The sequence below is a fragment of the Lepidochelys olivacea genome (genome assembly GCF_965140295.1).
Source record: "Lepidochelys olivacea isolate rLepOli2 genome assembly, chromosome: 8".
In the NCBI taxonomy this organism is placed as follows: Eukaryota; Metazoa; Chordata; order Testudines; family Cheloniidae; genus Lepidochelys; species Lepidochelys olivacea.
The window spans coordinates 31,988,076-32,003,519 of record NC_140418.1 but is presented as its reverse complement, the minus strand read 5'-3'; the positions used below and the strand labels follow the sequence as shown (position 1 = coordinate 32,003,519).

General features: G+C 40.7%; 1 protein-coding gene across 2 annotated transcripts in view; it reads right to left on the bottom strand.

The window, feature by feature from the left end:
- KCNIP1 (potassium voltage-gated channel interacting protein 1) overlaps positions 1–15,444 on the bottom strand; it is a 552,728-nt gene that overhangs the window by 482,755 nt on the left and 54,529 nt on the right. The gene's annotated exons all lie outside the window — the stretch shown is intronic.

Sequence of the window (15,444 nt, the reverse complement as noted above, 5' to 3'; positions counted from 1 at the left end):
ATTGCATGTGAAGACACTTCAGACAATGACTTGTGCGTGCATTTGACTGGTCACCGGTCTGTGATCATGATGTGTGCTTTCTCACTAAACTCAATGCAACAAAAGAAAACAAAACAAAATCCCTGTATCCCCAAATGATTTAATTAAAAGACCCAGTATCAAGAATAAATAGCAAACAGAGATAGAAATTCAGAGGTGTAAGCCAGAGGATTTGTAATGAGATGAGATGGATAGTAAGAGAGGCAGAAGGCCATAGGGAGACTGGCTGTCCAGATGGCAGGAATTGCAAAGGAGATTGCTTTAGTGCCAATAATAGTGAGAAGGTAAAGGAAGGATGCCAGTGCTAGTTGAGGAAAGGATAGATGAGCCAAGGACAAAAGAGCCTGGAGCAAGGCGGAGGGGATTTTAGAAACAAGGCTGTCAGTTTTGGACTGGATTCTGAAATAGATATGCTGCCAGTAGAAGTGTTTGAGGATAAGGGATATATGACTGTATCTTTGTACATGTGAATGGATCATAGAATCATAGAATATCAGGGTTGGAAGGGACCTCAGGAGGTCATCTAGTCCAACCCCCTGCTCAAAAGCAGGACCCATACCCAATTAAATCATTGATGAGCGGCAGCATTCTGCCCATGTTGAAACCTGGGGATCTGGGACTTAAAGGCCAGGTAGGATGATGTGTCACAGTGATAGGAGATGAAGGCATGGATGAAGAATTCAGCACCAAGGATAACAAAGTTATAGATGGTGGAGACAAACAAGTGTGAACAGAAGACAAAAACAGGAAGAATAAGGATTTGCTGCAGAGTTACTGTCTGTCCAATGGAAGTGCTTGTTTTTGTTTTCCTTGTGTGACAATTTATAAAACTAACTTCAGAGCACAGATAACCAGCATGGGTATTCTCTGAGAAAGCCACAGTCTCTAAGTGGCTTACACAGATTACAGTTACACTCAAATCATGCTGGGGTGCTCTCTGATAAGGCATTGGCTAAAAGGCAGGGGTAGCTTGTTTATAACTCATTTAGAGTAGAGCTTGGGATTTTTTTTTTAAAAAAAGAGGGGCTACCTTCCAGTGATATATGCCAGTTCTTGAATGCCTCTCTTTTAGGACTGAAGCAAAACTGAGGCCAAGTTGAGGGATGCAAAGGACTGTGATTATGGCAGGTCTCCTTAGGTAACTAGCACATTCCTCCTTAGCTGTTCAGCTGTCTTGAGTATTTATTACTGGTACAAACTTTCCTACTCTCTCCCCCAAACTTGAAATAATGAACTTGCTGCAAATAAGGCTGGTGTTGAGGCAGGATATGCTTTGTAAAACTCCCCTTAAATATTTCTGAAATCCTTTAACTAAAATCTACCATTTTGGAAAATGAAATATGAAAATCTCAATTTTTGAAGGCTCTGAGAATTCAAAACACTTCTACTAAACATTAGTATTCACTTAAACCCCAGGAGAAGTTAATTCCTCCTCCCTCTCATTTCAGGCATCCAGAACATCTGCTGTTAGAAGTGAGTGTTCCTGCTAGCACCATTGTATTGACTATTATAGTACCTCAACATTTGTTTCCACTCTGATAAAACAGTGGAGTGAATAAGAAAAGCAAGCGCATGCATGAGAATCCCAATATATAAACAGTTGCAGAACAATATAACTAGACATAATGCTGAGTGAAAACTGCCTAAGTCTTCCCTTAAGAATATGCCCCCCAAAGAATTCTCAGGAGTACAGAGAAAAATTCTACTCTGCAGTCATTAAAAAGTCATCTCAATTAAGCAACCAATTTAGATAATCTCTTCAGAAGACACTTACAACAGGGTTTGCTGAAATCCTTTTTGAAAACATCTCAATTCTGGTGTGCATTTTCACATTAGCACACAAACCAATTTGCCTTGAAAATAAATTGCATGTACCCAAGTTAAATTTTGAATACATAATGCAATTAAGTATTGCCAAATTTAGAAGGTATAAGTAACTTGGCCAGAGGTTGTGGCCTATTGAAGGACTGTGTGGGTGAGGTTCTGTAGTCTGAGTTGTGCAGGAGATCAGACTAGATGATTATGATGATCCTTTCTAGCCTTAAATTCTCTGAATCTAAGAGAATGAATTAGAACACAGTCAGCAACTGAACAAGTAATTCATATTCTACTCATTCCAGAGTTATCATAGGCTCAAAGAATTTGTCATAAGAACATAAGAATGGCCATATTGTATCAGACCAAAGGTCCATGTAGCCCAGTATTCTGTCTTCCAACAGTGGCCAGTGCCAGGTGCTTCAGAGGGAATTAACAGAACAGGTATCATCAAGTGATCCATCCCCTTTCGCTCATTCCCAGCTTCTGGCAACAGAGGCTAGAGACACCACCTTCTCTGCTAACAGCAGATCTATGGCGTTAGAATTGTCTCTGTATGTTTTAAAACTCAAAGCACATAGTTTCCATTATTCTAATAGCAGCCAATATTTGTCAAACCTTGGTGCCTACAGTTAAAATCATAATTCCATATAGAAGCTTTTTAACTTTGATATCCATTAACTCAGATATTTGCTCTGCACCTCTGAAAATTAGGTAACTTTTATTTAGGTCCCTAAATAATGATGTAGAAGGCTCCTGCATATCCCAGAGGATCCACAGCTTGAGGCTCAGTCAGCAGAGGGCAACCCTTTCCCTGTAACAGGTGGGAACTTCTGTGTCCTCCTGTAGGTTTTACAGCAGGAAATACCAATCTGTCCCTTAAATTGTATGATTACTTTCAAAGCCTGATCCAAAGCCCATGTAAGTGCATGGGAATCTATCCCCCGATTCTGATGGTGTCATAAATATAAAGGGAAGGGTAAACCCCTTTGAAATCCCTCCTGGCCAGGGGAAAGCTCCTCTCACCTGTAAAGGGTTAAGAAGCTAAAGGTAACCTCGCTGGCACCTGACCAAAATGACCAATGAGGAGACAAGATACTTTCAAAAGCTGGGAGGAGGGAGAGAAACAAAGGGTCTGTCTCTGTCTGTAGTCGTCTTGGCCGGGGACAGAACAGGAATGGAGTCTTAGAACTTTTAGTAAGTAATCTAGCTAGGTATGTGTTAGATTATGATTTCTTTAAATGGCTGAGAAAAGAATTGTGCTGAATAGAATAACTATTTCTGTCTGTGTATCTTTTTTGTAACTTAAGGTTTTGCCTAGAGGGGTTCTCTATGTTTTTGAATCTAATTACCCTGTAAGATATATACCATCCTGATTTTACAGGGGGGATTTCTTTATTTCTATTTACTTCTATTTTTTATTAAAAGTCTTCTTGTAAAACACTGAATGCTTTTTCATTGTTCTCAGATCCAAGGGTTTGGGTTTGTGGTCACCTATGCAAATTGGTGAGGCTTTTTATCCAACATTTCCCAGGAAAGGGGGGGTGCAAGTGTTGGGAGGATTGTTCATTGTTCTTAAGATCCAAGGGTCTGGGTCTGTAGTCACCTAGACAAATTGGTGAGGCTTTTTACCAAACCTTGTCCAGGAAGTGGGGTGCAAGGTTTTGGGAAGTATTCTGGGGGGAAGGACGCGTCCAAACAGCTCTTCCCCAGTAACCAGTATTAGTTTGGTGGTGGTAGCGGCCTGTCCAAGGTGTAATATTTTGTACCTTGGGGAAGTTTTGACCTAAGCTGGTAAAGATAAGCTTAGGAGGTTTTTCATGCAGGTCCCCACATCTGTACCCTAGAGTTCAGAGTGGGGGAGGAACCTTGACAGATGGGCTTTGGCACAAGGTGTTAAGAACGCAAATTCAAATTTGTTATTTGAATAATCCTAATTAGATTTTTTTCAGTCAGATAAGAATGTGAATTTAGGATTTGATTAATAGACATTGAATTTATCCCATGTCAGTGCCAGAGTCAGTTTTACAGACTATACCTTGTTTGGCAATTACACAGCAGAATGGAACTACGGGTATTTAAAAACAACACTGTGTTATGGACTCTCATGCAGCTGATCACCCCTAATCCTACGTCATTAAAATGACAAGTCACATAGCATTAAACAGGATTCACATGCCTGCTCTGTGCTCATGCAAAGCTCACTCCATCATCCCCAAGGTACTTTACTGACTGACAGCATATAAAAATACCTGGCACTCAGAACTAACCTCATCCTCCTTGTTGACATAGCAATTCCAAAGCAGTTAGTTCTTTATTACTATCTGACCTTCTTTTCACCCCAACATGCTAATGAGAGAAAAACAGAATCAGAAAAGGGTGGGATACTGCATTAGAAGATGACAAAGCAGGGCAGGGTTTACCTATAGCTCCCTGACAAAACATGAGAGATAGTCATTTAAAGAAAGCAGCCTACCAGCTACCCAAGGGCCTAATTGTGGTTCTCTCACTGGCACTGAGTAAAGCCCAGTCTATAGGCAGAGCCATTGTAAGTACAGATGGGCAAATAACTGATTTTTCAGTTCAGTTGCAGGTCTGAAAAACTAGGGGTGGGGGGAAGGCTTAGGGTCAAACTGAAACTGAAATTTTCCCAAATTTTTGGTGAATCGAAAAGTCCATTTTGGGTCTGTTCTAGAGTGGAGGTTCAAACTTGGTCTCCCACCTTCCACATGAGTACCCTAACGACTGAGCTAAATTTTACAAGGAGGGGAAAGTAGCATCACTACCTCAGCTTCAGGCCATTTTGTGAATGTCCAAATTCACAAATGGTTTTGGGTTGACTGAAACTGCATTTTCCATCAAATAAACTATTTGTCAAAAAAAAAAAATCACCGAGCTTTAACTATGAGTAACATAATTGATTTCTGAGTAGTAAGGAGGGCACAATCTACCACAAGCAAGCAGATGAAAAGCAGGGGATTTCAAAACATCTGCCTCATGTATAAATAACAATAAACACTTTGCACTCACATGTGGTGTACAGATCTCAAAATGCTCCATAGCATATGCCCATTTTACATACTGGATAACAGAGGGTTGAGAGAAGTTAAGGAAAACATTGCCAAGTGTCCCGTAATTTTGGATGCCTCAGTGTTTAGCTACCAAAATTGGTTGGAATCTCAAAAATAAGGCACCCAATCACCAGGGACAACCTGTAGACAGTCAGTATTTATTTAGCTTTTACCTCCTGAGAGTCCCACACACTGTTCTTGCTCAATAGTGTGAGTTAAGCTATTCGAGCAGGCTGTCTTTACAAATCAATCTTTATCTGACACGGACCTGGGTGAATAGATTAAACATTTATTTAGTGAAGTTTGGGGGTGGGGAGTGGGCAGGTTTGCTTGCTTTTTTGTTGTTTGTTCACAAACTATGCAGAAACCGATTCACTGATTTTTTTGAATTGAGAAATTTACAATCATTTGTTTTTAAATGATTCTTGATCCTTAGCACTTTGTGAAAGTATTCAACATCAAAAATACAAGTTGTTTGAGTAGAGGAACAGGTCAGATGCACCATTTTTTTCTTTATTGATTGGACATAGTTGTTAGAATGAGATTTCAAGTGTGGATACTTATATTTATGAATTTACAATGTTCCTCCCGTGAATATTCTGAAATATTTGTTTAAATTTTTGTTTTATTTAAAATTTCTGCCGGGAAACTCTTACACTGGATTTGGGGAAAGCAAGCACAAAAGGGGTGTGAACAGTGACTGTGCTTTCAAATGTTTAACTTAAAAGTGCATGTAGTAGTTGCTCAGACTTCGAGGAACATACTCGTGTCTCTTGATGGTGCCATTCATAAGATTCGCAAAAAGAAAAGGAGTACTTGTGGCACCTTAGAGACTAACCAATTTATTTGAGCATGAGCTTTCGTGAGCTTCGAGCTGTAGCTCACGAAAGCTTATGCTCAAATAAATTGGTTAGTCTCTAAGGTGCCACAAGTCTTCCTTTTCTTTTTGCGAATACAGACTAACACGGCTGTTACTCTGAAACCATTCATAAGATTGCATTCACAGAGTATACATTTAATACCCTTCACAGTCTGTATTTCCCAAGCATGCATGACTGATTCTTTTTCGCACTGGTCAAAGATTCTTCTTTTTTAGACTTGTCCACATTAGAAATCTTTGTAACCATTCTACAGCTATGGTACTGCTTCATTTAGGTCAGAAATGGCTCAGGGCTTGAACTAGGTCTTGAAAACCTGCTACGAGCATGGTCATACTTCTTAAAACACAGGTACATAAACCCCAGGCAGCTTGCCATTTGGAAACGCCACAAATCTTCAGTTCATAGCCTGGGTCTCTTGTGGGCCATCTGTTTAGATGCCATTGTGTCTGATCATAAATCTTTTGGAACTTTGCCTTATAGAGCAGGGATGAAGTAGAAGGCAACAATTAATGTATAAAAGACAACTAGCATAATTTAGCCAGAACCGACTCCTCTGCTAGTTTGTTTTCCATCTCTACACCAGTGCTGCAACGATGCTTACACTTGATCAAACCTGTTGAAACTTGCTTACCGAAAAATGGAAAATGTTGTGTCTGCTTTTCCAGGAAGTGTGAACAACTGGGTAAGTGGTGCTGTGGACAGAGGCTAGAGTGTCTTTACTGCCGCATCATGAAAATCCACATGTTGTGAATCTTAACTCATAAATACTTGGAAGTGCTTTGAGATCCTTGGATAGAAGAGGCTAGAATAGTGTTAGTACAATATAGTCATTAAAGAAACATGAAGACCGTTTACTGACTATTAACAGGTTGGAGTGAAAGTATTCAGACCCAAAGATATGGACTGTGTTCACTTGGGCTCTTACTCAGAAATGCACTTATGCCCATCCTTAAGTGCTTTGCTGAATCTGGGTCCAATATTTTATACATTACAAGCTATGCCTGACCCTAGAGGCCTACATTTTCATTATCATTTCAATCTTACTACAAAGCACTGTTTAATATTCACACACATGGTGCCAGCCATCAGAGTCATGAGGGCCCCCGTTTAATGATTTTTAGTCTTTTAAATGTGAATTCTTTAAAAACGCTCTAATGAGAGCAAAAGAGAATGTTAGGTTCTGAAGAATATACTTGAAATTGTAACATAGCCATGGGAAGAGGCACAGGTCAGGGCTTTCTAAGACCTTGGAATCAATTAAAAGAAATGTTGACATGATACTATTTAAAAATTAGATTGCAAACTCTACCCTGAATTAGTCCATGCTGTACGTCTGACTTCATGAGTCATCAGGTAAAAACCAGGGCAGTTTGGACCTAAAACTAACAAACACTAAATATCTGCAGTAAGTCTGAAGGTCAGTTGAATTTTAATGCCCACCAAAGGCTGTGATTAAGGAAACTGAATTATCTCAGCATACTGTGGCTAGGTACAGTACCTATAATCCTAGCAATACAGAGAGGAAGGAAAGTGAAATGACTGATATCCTGGTCGCTTTTGACCTATGACAGGGTCTGAACTCAGGGCTTTGTAAAAGGGAAAGTGTTAGATTAATTCATTAAGAGGCTCAACCAGCTTTCGACTCGGATTGTTCCACACCGACCACCGAGCTAGCAGTATTTAATGTCTTCAAGGAATACATATTTTCTCAGAAATATCAGGAGGCTTTTCTAATCACAAGTGTATGAGCCTACGGGAGTTTCTCCAAGGGAAGTAGTGGATGCCCTATTAGAAGAATCATTGAAAATGAGACTGGAGAAGGCACTCACAAATATATTGGAGGTATCAGTGCTACTTTGGTGGGCTTTGGAGTGGGCTAGATGACCAAATAGGAGCCTTCCATCTCCACTCTCTATGAAGGTACAACACAGACTGTAGGAACTTTGTCACAGGTTATATGGCAAAGAATCCCATGTCTCACTTAAATTCATTCACATTTTTTTGGGAATAACCATATTTGCAATGGGTTTCCAAAGGAAACTACAGTACCTTTTCATGATGCATAAAAATGGGGCCTATAAAATGTTGAGCAACTCCAAAAAGGTGCTATGTACCCAAACTCTCAGCACCATTGAGACCCATGCTCAACATCCTATTGAGACACCAGGGAAAAGGCAGCCCCTTCCTGGTGCATCCTCGTGCATCAGGCCACAGCCCATCACGTATGCCTACCTCTCCTTCAGAGTCCCCAGTAACTCCACATTAGACTTTCTTGCCTCAATAATATCCCTCCTTGGTGCCTGTTTATTATAAAGACAGTGCAAAATGTCCCAAATATAAGTCACAACACAGTCTATTTATCACCCCTAGTTCATATAGTCCTTAATATGCCAGGTCATCTTAGTCCCTCAGTGCTCCACATACCATACTCTGGTGTCTTTTGCCATACCTGGGCTCTTTTTCAGTCCTTTCCTGTCCTTCTACCAGGATAACCACCCCAGCCCTAGTAGCTGGAGTAAAACCTACTCTTCCCAGCGGGAGCCCGCACAGCCTCTCTGCTGGGAGATCATTCTTACCAGGGAGCATCCGTCACTGCCCCTGGCCCTCTCACTGTTCCCCTTGGTCCAGCAAGCCAGCACAGAGACACCAGCAGGTAGCCCAACCACTGCTCCCCTACCTTTAGCCCTCTCCAGCCTCAGCTTTGGCTCTCTAGCTTAGCAGTCAGCAGGCACTTCCCTGTGGTGATCTCTGGCCTTCAGCCCACTCCGGCTTTGGCTCTGTGGCTTGGAGAGGACAGTCAAAAAACTCCGATTGTTGCTCCCCTGCCTTCAGCCTTCCCCCAGCTACAGCTTCCTCCAGGAACCTCCTTCAGTATCCTGATCCGAGTCAGTTCTCACATGCCCCTCTCCTGTCTGACCCGGGCAGCTCTGACTCACCTGGTTTCTTTGCCTCCTCTCAGGCCCTGCTGCTCTCTAAAAGCCCAGTTGGGGTCAGGTGACAAGTCATAGGTGCACTGGCCTAGCTCCTTCTTAAATGACCAGAGTTACCTTGTCACAACACCCTAGCTCCCTCTGAAAGGACCAGAGTTACCCTGTGACAATATCCCAATGACATATATCAGTAGTGTACATTCTTAAACCCTCTATTTCCACCTGCATCAACTTCCAGATCATGTTTCCATCCTTGATGGCTTTCTTCCCTTTTTGCTAGACAATAAATAAAGTTGTTCACCAAGGTCATCTTTTTTATTTTGCTGCACTGCAGGTTAAAGTACTTTTAAAATATATGTGACTTATTTCTTTGGCTATGCATCACTTTTTAATGGTTCCAGGCTATTCCTGAATGACTGGAGATTGCTTTTGCAGTCAAAAGATTTATTAATATGGATTGTAGGTAGCAGAATTTGAATAATTCTACTGTGCCTTTCCCTTTTCATTAAGATAAAGCTAATGCCGAGAGTGTTTTACAAAATGAATAGGTCTGGCAAATTGAGTGAGAGGTGAAGCTGAGCTAAGACAGAACTCATGTATTCTCTTGAAAAGGTACGAGTGATGGAGTATCTGAATAGCTTCCAGATGCTAAAGGCAGATTTTTGCAAAGGGATATGGAGTTGACTTGCTTTTGAATGCCACCATCGGAAAGTGAACAGCAGTTCTCCATGGTTTCATTCTGAGGATCACTGAATGCTACTCATGCGGAGCAACTTCTTTCCCATCCTACTAATCAGTGAACATCTTCTACTTCCTTTTAGACTAGAATGGCATGTAGATATTCTCTGAATTAGGTTAATCTTTTTCGCAGTCCTCCCAACATTCACCAGTCCCAGCCTGTCTCTATTTTATCTCCAAGAATAATATTTATCTGAGAACATGTAACTTCGAGCAATAGCACTGGAGCCAACTGATTGCTACATGAGGTCTGATCCAATATCCATTGATTTCAACAGGGATTGCTCAACTCTTACCCATGTAGTGAACATGTGACTGTTTTCATATAGATGATTTTTTTTTTTTACCTAGTCATCATAGCACGGTATGAGTGCCACATAATTCTGAATAGATTTTATCCTCAGATCACCCCTGGAAGGTAGTTCTATCTCTACTTTACAGATGGGGATCTGTAAGAGCCAGATTTTCAAAGGAATTTAGGCACCTGAAGAGTAAAATGTGTGCCTAGTGCAATTTATGCATCTTCTAAAGAGATTAGGCACTTAGTTCCAATGGCAGTTAGTCACCTAACCTGCTTAGATATTTTTGAACACCCCCCCCCACCTATCTGCCTCTTTAGGTGCCTAAATATCTTTGTAAATCTGGTCCTATGTGATTTGCCCCAGGTCACAGAGAACCTCTGTGGCTGAGCATGGAATTGAACCCAGCCATCCTATCCACTAGACCATACTTCTTAACCTGCAGGAGCAGAGTTTAAATCAATGTTTCTGAATATCTCAGATCAAGGCCAAATGAAAAATATTCACCCTGGTTGAATACCATTAATTTCAGGTGCAGCTGATTTTGTATGTTTTTGGATGCTTTGATAGTCATCTGCCCCAACAAAGTATATGTGCATTGTAATTGTTGGTAGATGATTCACAACTCTCAGCTGAGCTCTCCAGCATAGAGAAAAGTACCACTCCTCAGAGCAGCTTGAAGATACAATCATGATCTACACCACAGGCTGGCTCCAAAAAGTACTTCAGATATGCTCCAGAGTATAGTTTAGTCTTCTCAGTAAATATGTAGAAGAAAGAATAACTAAACTAAGTAAAACTACTTGTGCAATTACCATGAGAAACATGAGGCATGTAGCCAGAGCCTAGGCATAAAGTCAGAGGGAACTTGTAGACAGAGAGATTAGACAGTCAACTCTGACATGGGCTTTTACCTGCTTCTTTCAATATCTAGCTCCAAAAGACACACTGCAGCCTTCATCAGCAAATTCTAACAACATCTGCCCTCTTTGTGACATCCCATTGCATTCTGCTGGGATCATAATCAGTCGTAGTTATCATATCCAGATTAGCGTGTTATAACTCAAGCAGCAGACACTAGGCCAAATGCATTCATTTCTCTTGAAAGCTGGCATTTACTTTGGGACATCTTTTCTTTCAAAGCTGGGCCTCTACATTTTGTCTGCAAAATGTGCACGTATGTATTGTGTCAAATCCTGCTGAGGCATGTGGAAACAGGTGTTGCACGCACAGAAAAGCAATGATATGTAGAAAATCAAATGGCCTCCCTGCTGGAACAAACTCCAGATTCACAGGCACAGCTTGGGCACCTCTCTTTGAGAATATGGCTTTTAAACTTTAGTTCTCAAAACTACTCATGTACTAAAACTAGTTGTCGTAAATATAAAGGGAAGGGTAACCACCTTTCTGTATACAGGGCTATAAAATCCCTCCTGGCCAGAGGCAACATCCTGTTACCTGTAAAGGGTTAAGAAGCTCAGCTAACCTGGCTGGCACCTAACCCAAAGGACCAATAAGGGGACAAGATTCTTTCAAATCTTGGTGGGGAGGGGGGAAGCTTTTGTTTGTGCTCTTTGTTTACATGGTTGTTCTCTCTTGGGACTGAGAGAGGCCAGACAAAAATCCATCTTCTCCAACCCATCCTAATCCAAGTCTCCAATATTGCAACCAGTATAGGTAAGCCAGGCAAGGCGGATTAGTTTATCTTTTGTTTTATGTGAATTTTCCTTGTGCTAAGAGGGAGGTTTATTCCTGTTTTCTGTAACTTTAAGGTTTTGCCCAGAGGGGGATCCTCTGTGTTTTGAATCTGAATACCCTGTAAAGTATTTTCCATCCTGATTTTACAGAGATGATTTTTACTTTTTTTTTTTTTAACGAAATCCTTCTTTTAAGAACCTGACTGATTTTTCCATTGTTCCAAGATCCAGGGGTTTGGGTTTTTGATGATTTTGTAACAAATTGGTTAGGATATTATTCTCAAACCTTCCCAGGAAAGGGGGTGTATAGGGCTTGAGGGGATATTTTGGGGAAAGGTGTCTCCAAGTGGTCTCTTTCCCTGCTCTTTGCTTAAAACGCTTGGTGGTGGCAGCATACTGTTCAAGGCCAAGTTTGTACCTTGGGGAAGTTTTTAACCTAAGCTGGTAAGAATAAGCTTAGGGGTCTTTCATGCAGGTCCCCACATCTGTACCCTAGAGTTCAGAGTGGGGAAGGAACCCTGACACTAGTTAATAATGTTACCCTTGCTAAGGCTTTGAACCAGGACCCAATTATACCTCCTGCAAGGCTGAGCCACACCAGGGAGTGAGAAGACGTACACCACCTCAGCACAGGTGTTTGGAGTTTACTGGAAAACATAATGCCTCCTAGCTGGTTGTGGGAATAAGCTGAAAAATATGCCTTGCTACACCTGTAGTCTCCCCCCACATCCTCTTGCAGGCATTCTTGTGTATAGGGTCACCGCCTGAGCCACACTTTCTGAACACACACTGCTTACCAGTGTAAGATCCCTCTCCCGTGGATACCCTAGTGGAAAGAAATACTTGCTTTCATCTTTTCCCCTTGACTAGTGCATCCTGGAAGGGGGAGATAATGTAGCCCTTTTGGTGTATCCAGATTAGAAAAACTGGAGCACAGTTTCTAATGCATAATGATAAACTGCTCAGGCTATTAGAAGGTGTTAATAGTCTCTTAAGAGAGAGCATGCTGTCTTGAAAGAGAATTCTAAACACAAGTCCTGCATTTTTCAACCAATGATGATCCAAATATAGTCATTACTTTAGTCCAGGTGAGGCATCCTAGAGTTCAATAGAACAGACGATTTGCCAGATTAAATCAGATCATCTGCCCATCTCATCTAATTTCTTGCCTGTAAGTGTAGCATACCTGATACCCTTATCTGATACTCTAAAGCACCTCCAATTCTTCTGCCCACCATAAAAAAATATAGTCTGCCACAGTATACAGGAAATTCATTCCTATCAGTTATTTAAACCATATCGGTTGTAGCCAAATGCTATCTCAACCAAAATTAAAAGTGCAGAGAATGTTGAAGACATGCAGGTTACAGGAGAAGGTAAAATTAGAATGGGCCAAAAGAGCAGAGGCTATGAGTAATGGTGTGTTGTAAAGAATTAAAGCAACAGCAGAAGAATTGGCTGTTGCAGGAGCCAAGGAACTTAACTAGGTGATTGTGTGGCAGGTGAACAGAAATGGAAAGGGGGAAGGCCACTGTGGATCAAAGAACAAAGTGAATGAAAGTTGAGCTTCATAACCACAAATTTTACCTGTCTGTTCTATAAACTTTTGTCACAAACTACACAATGAATTGAACTCTTCTTTTATCATGCCAACATCTGCATATTAATTTATATTAAGGTCTTTGGAGATATCTACCATTAAGTGACTTAAGTTTGATAAGCTCATTTGCTATATGTAAGATATCTGCTGTATGTGGCTGAAATCTCATGTGTTCTCACTGCCTTTAGATCCAAACTCTAGTCCTGATTTCGCCTTCAGCCCCAACCCTGCATCTTGGCCCAAATGTCAATGCAGATTTTAACATCCATATCTACTAAAGACTTCAAACTGAAGCCCTAATTCCAATCTTGTTTAAGGCAGAATAAGACAACTCAAGCAACTCAACTTACGTTAATGGGGTAAAACCAGCAAGAGAAGAATGAGGTTCTATACTAAATTTTGCCACAAAGTGAGTTGTATAAATGTTAGTTAACTGCAAAGGTGTTGGAGATAAAGGAAAAAGATAATTAATCATGGGAAATGTAGTGACTCATTTGACACTAACAGGAAAAGGCTGAAGATTTGTTAATAAGGATCCAAACCCCAAGTTGATTTGAACTCAATAGCTTTGAAAAGGTAGGTAGATGCTTTAGTGCTAGCCAAAAGCTTTGGAGAAGAATGGATAAAAGCTCTGCCTTGTAGTTCAAAAAATATTGAGTTCAAATGCTGGGCATTATAGCACTATTTAGAATTATTACTCCCTTTTAGTTCAACTGTCAAATCATTATGTTTTATTTTTTCTTATCCCAGTGTAAGTTGAGGCTTAACTCCTGTAGGAGTTCACTACATATTAAAAACAGTTCATAAGCTAGAGTAAACTTGAGCCACACAAAAAAGTGAAGGTTGAAAAAACAGCCCTACTAGAAAAGGGATGGCTGTTTAAATTGCTAAGTTAAACAAAATACAGTAAAGGTTAAACCTTCCTGCAGTTCAAAAAACCCACACCAGAGCACACCATACTGCTGAGAGGGTATCCAATTAGCCTATGTGTGTCTGGTTTAACTTGATCATTTAGATGACTAATCCTCTAACACAGCCAATAATTCTATATAACATTTTAAGAAGTTGAACTGTCACTTCTATCTCTGGGTACTGGTGCCATAATGTTCAATACTGTAAATCATCACTCCTCCAAAATTTAAGAGCACATATAGGAGGCTTAAGAAATCTGCTCATTCCTTTGGCGAAGATCATAAATGTCTAAGAGGGAATTATTCACCACCCCCTGGGAATTGTTTAGCATTCCATTGTTTATTTTTAATGTTTTCACATGACTTTGAAAAGTAAGATTCACAAGTCTCAACACTAAAGCCCTTCAGCTACAAACAGGTACAGTCAGAAAGTTTTAATTGCTATCCATAGTATCTCAATAGAGGCAGATGGATCCCCCTTCAACCACAAGAAGGTGTTCCTCCAGGTCAGAACTCAAATATAGCAGTGGGACAGTGTGAAAAAACTTTTATTCTTGCTACGCATGATGTTCAGTGGATTTACAGAGCATGTGAATGTCCTGAGTGTCAATCTGTCACTTGTCACCAGCACTATTATTAATTAAAAACAAAAGGAGTGGTTTGATACAGCTTTATTTATATGAACAAGATGTGCACCTGCTGAAGAGACAGTGAAAGATCTTTTTTTTAAAATGATGTTGTTCGCAATACAAGTGAACAAAATGATAATTCTTATAAGAATCCAAAATATGGACTACCACACTTGTATTTTAAGGCTAGTCACGAGAGAGAGAGTAAGATTTCTACAAGCAGAATGACTTACGACATATCAGGCTAGTAAAACCATTTCTGCTGAAGAACACCCCTGAATTTGTATAAAATGAGAGGCTGTAAGCCATTTGTTACCTCTTAAAACAAAACAACCAACCAAACAACCCACCACATTCAGCAGGGCTGCTGAAAGAAAAAATGTCCTCTCTTCAGGCCTAATCTGAAGGCCACTGAAGTCAATAGTCTCCAATTTGGCAGGCCATATTATAGCAAGTCCTTTTCCAAAATCCAGGTGTAACATCCCAAGGATCTAGGTCTCTCAGCTCTAAGCTAGAAAGTCTCCATAAGGATCCACCTAGATAAGACTTAGAGCCTGGGGTTGTGGAGCCCTGTGTGACTGACACCTCTATATCACCACTGGAGCTGCCCCCAACACGACTAGAGCATTCGGCACCACAGGAAATACTGCCCAAAGACGACAAAGCAGCAGAATCCTGAAGCTGCCTGGCTGGTTTACATCAACTATTTAGACCAGGAAGTCATGCCAGAGAGTTGTCTGAGCAACAATGCAGACTTTGGCTTGCTACTGCCATAGACCCCATCTTTTGTCCGGTATTGCTCCAGACTCCTGCCTTCAACCTTGGTGTGGCTTA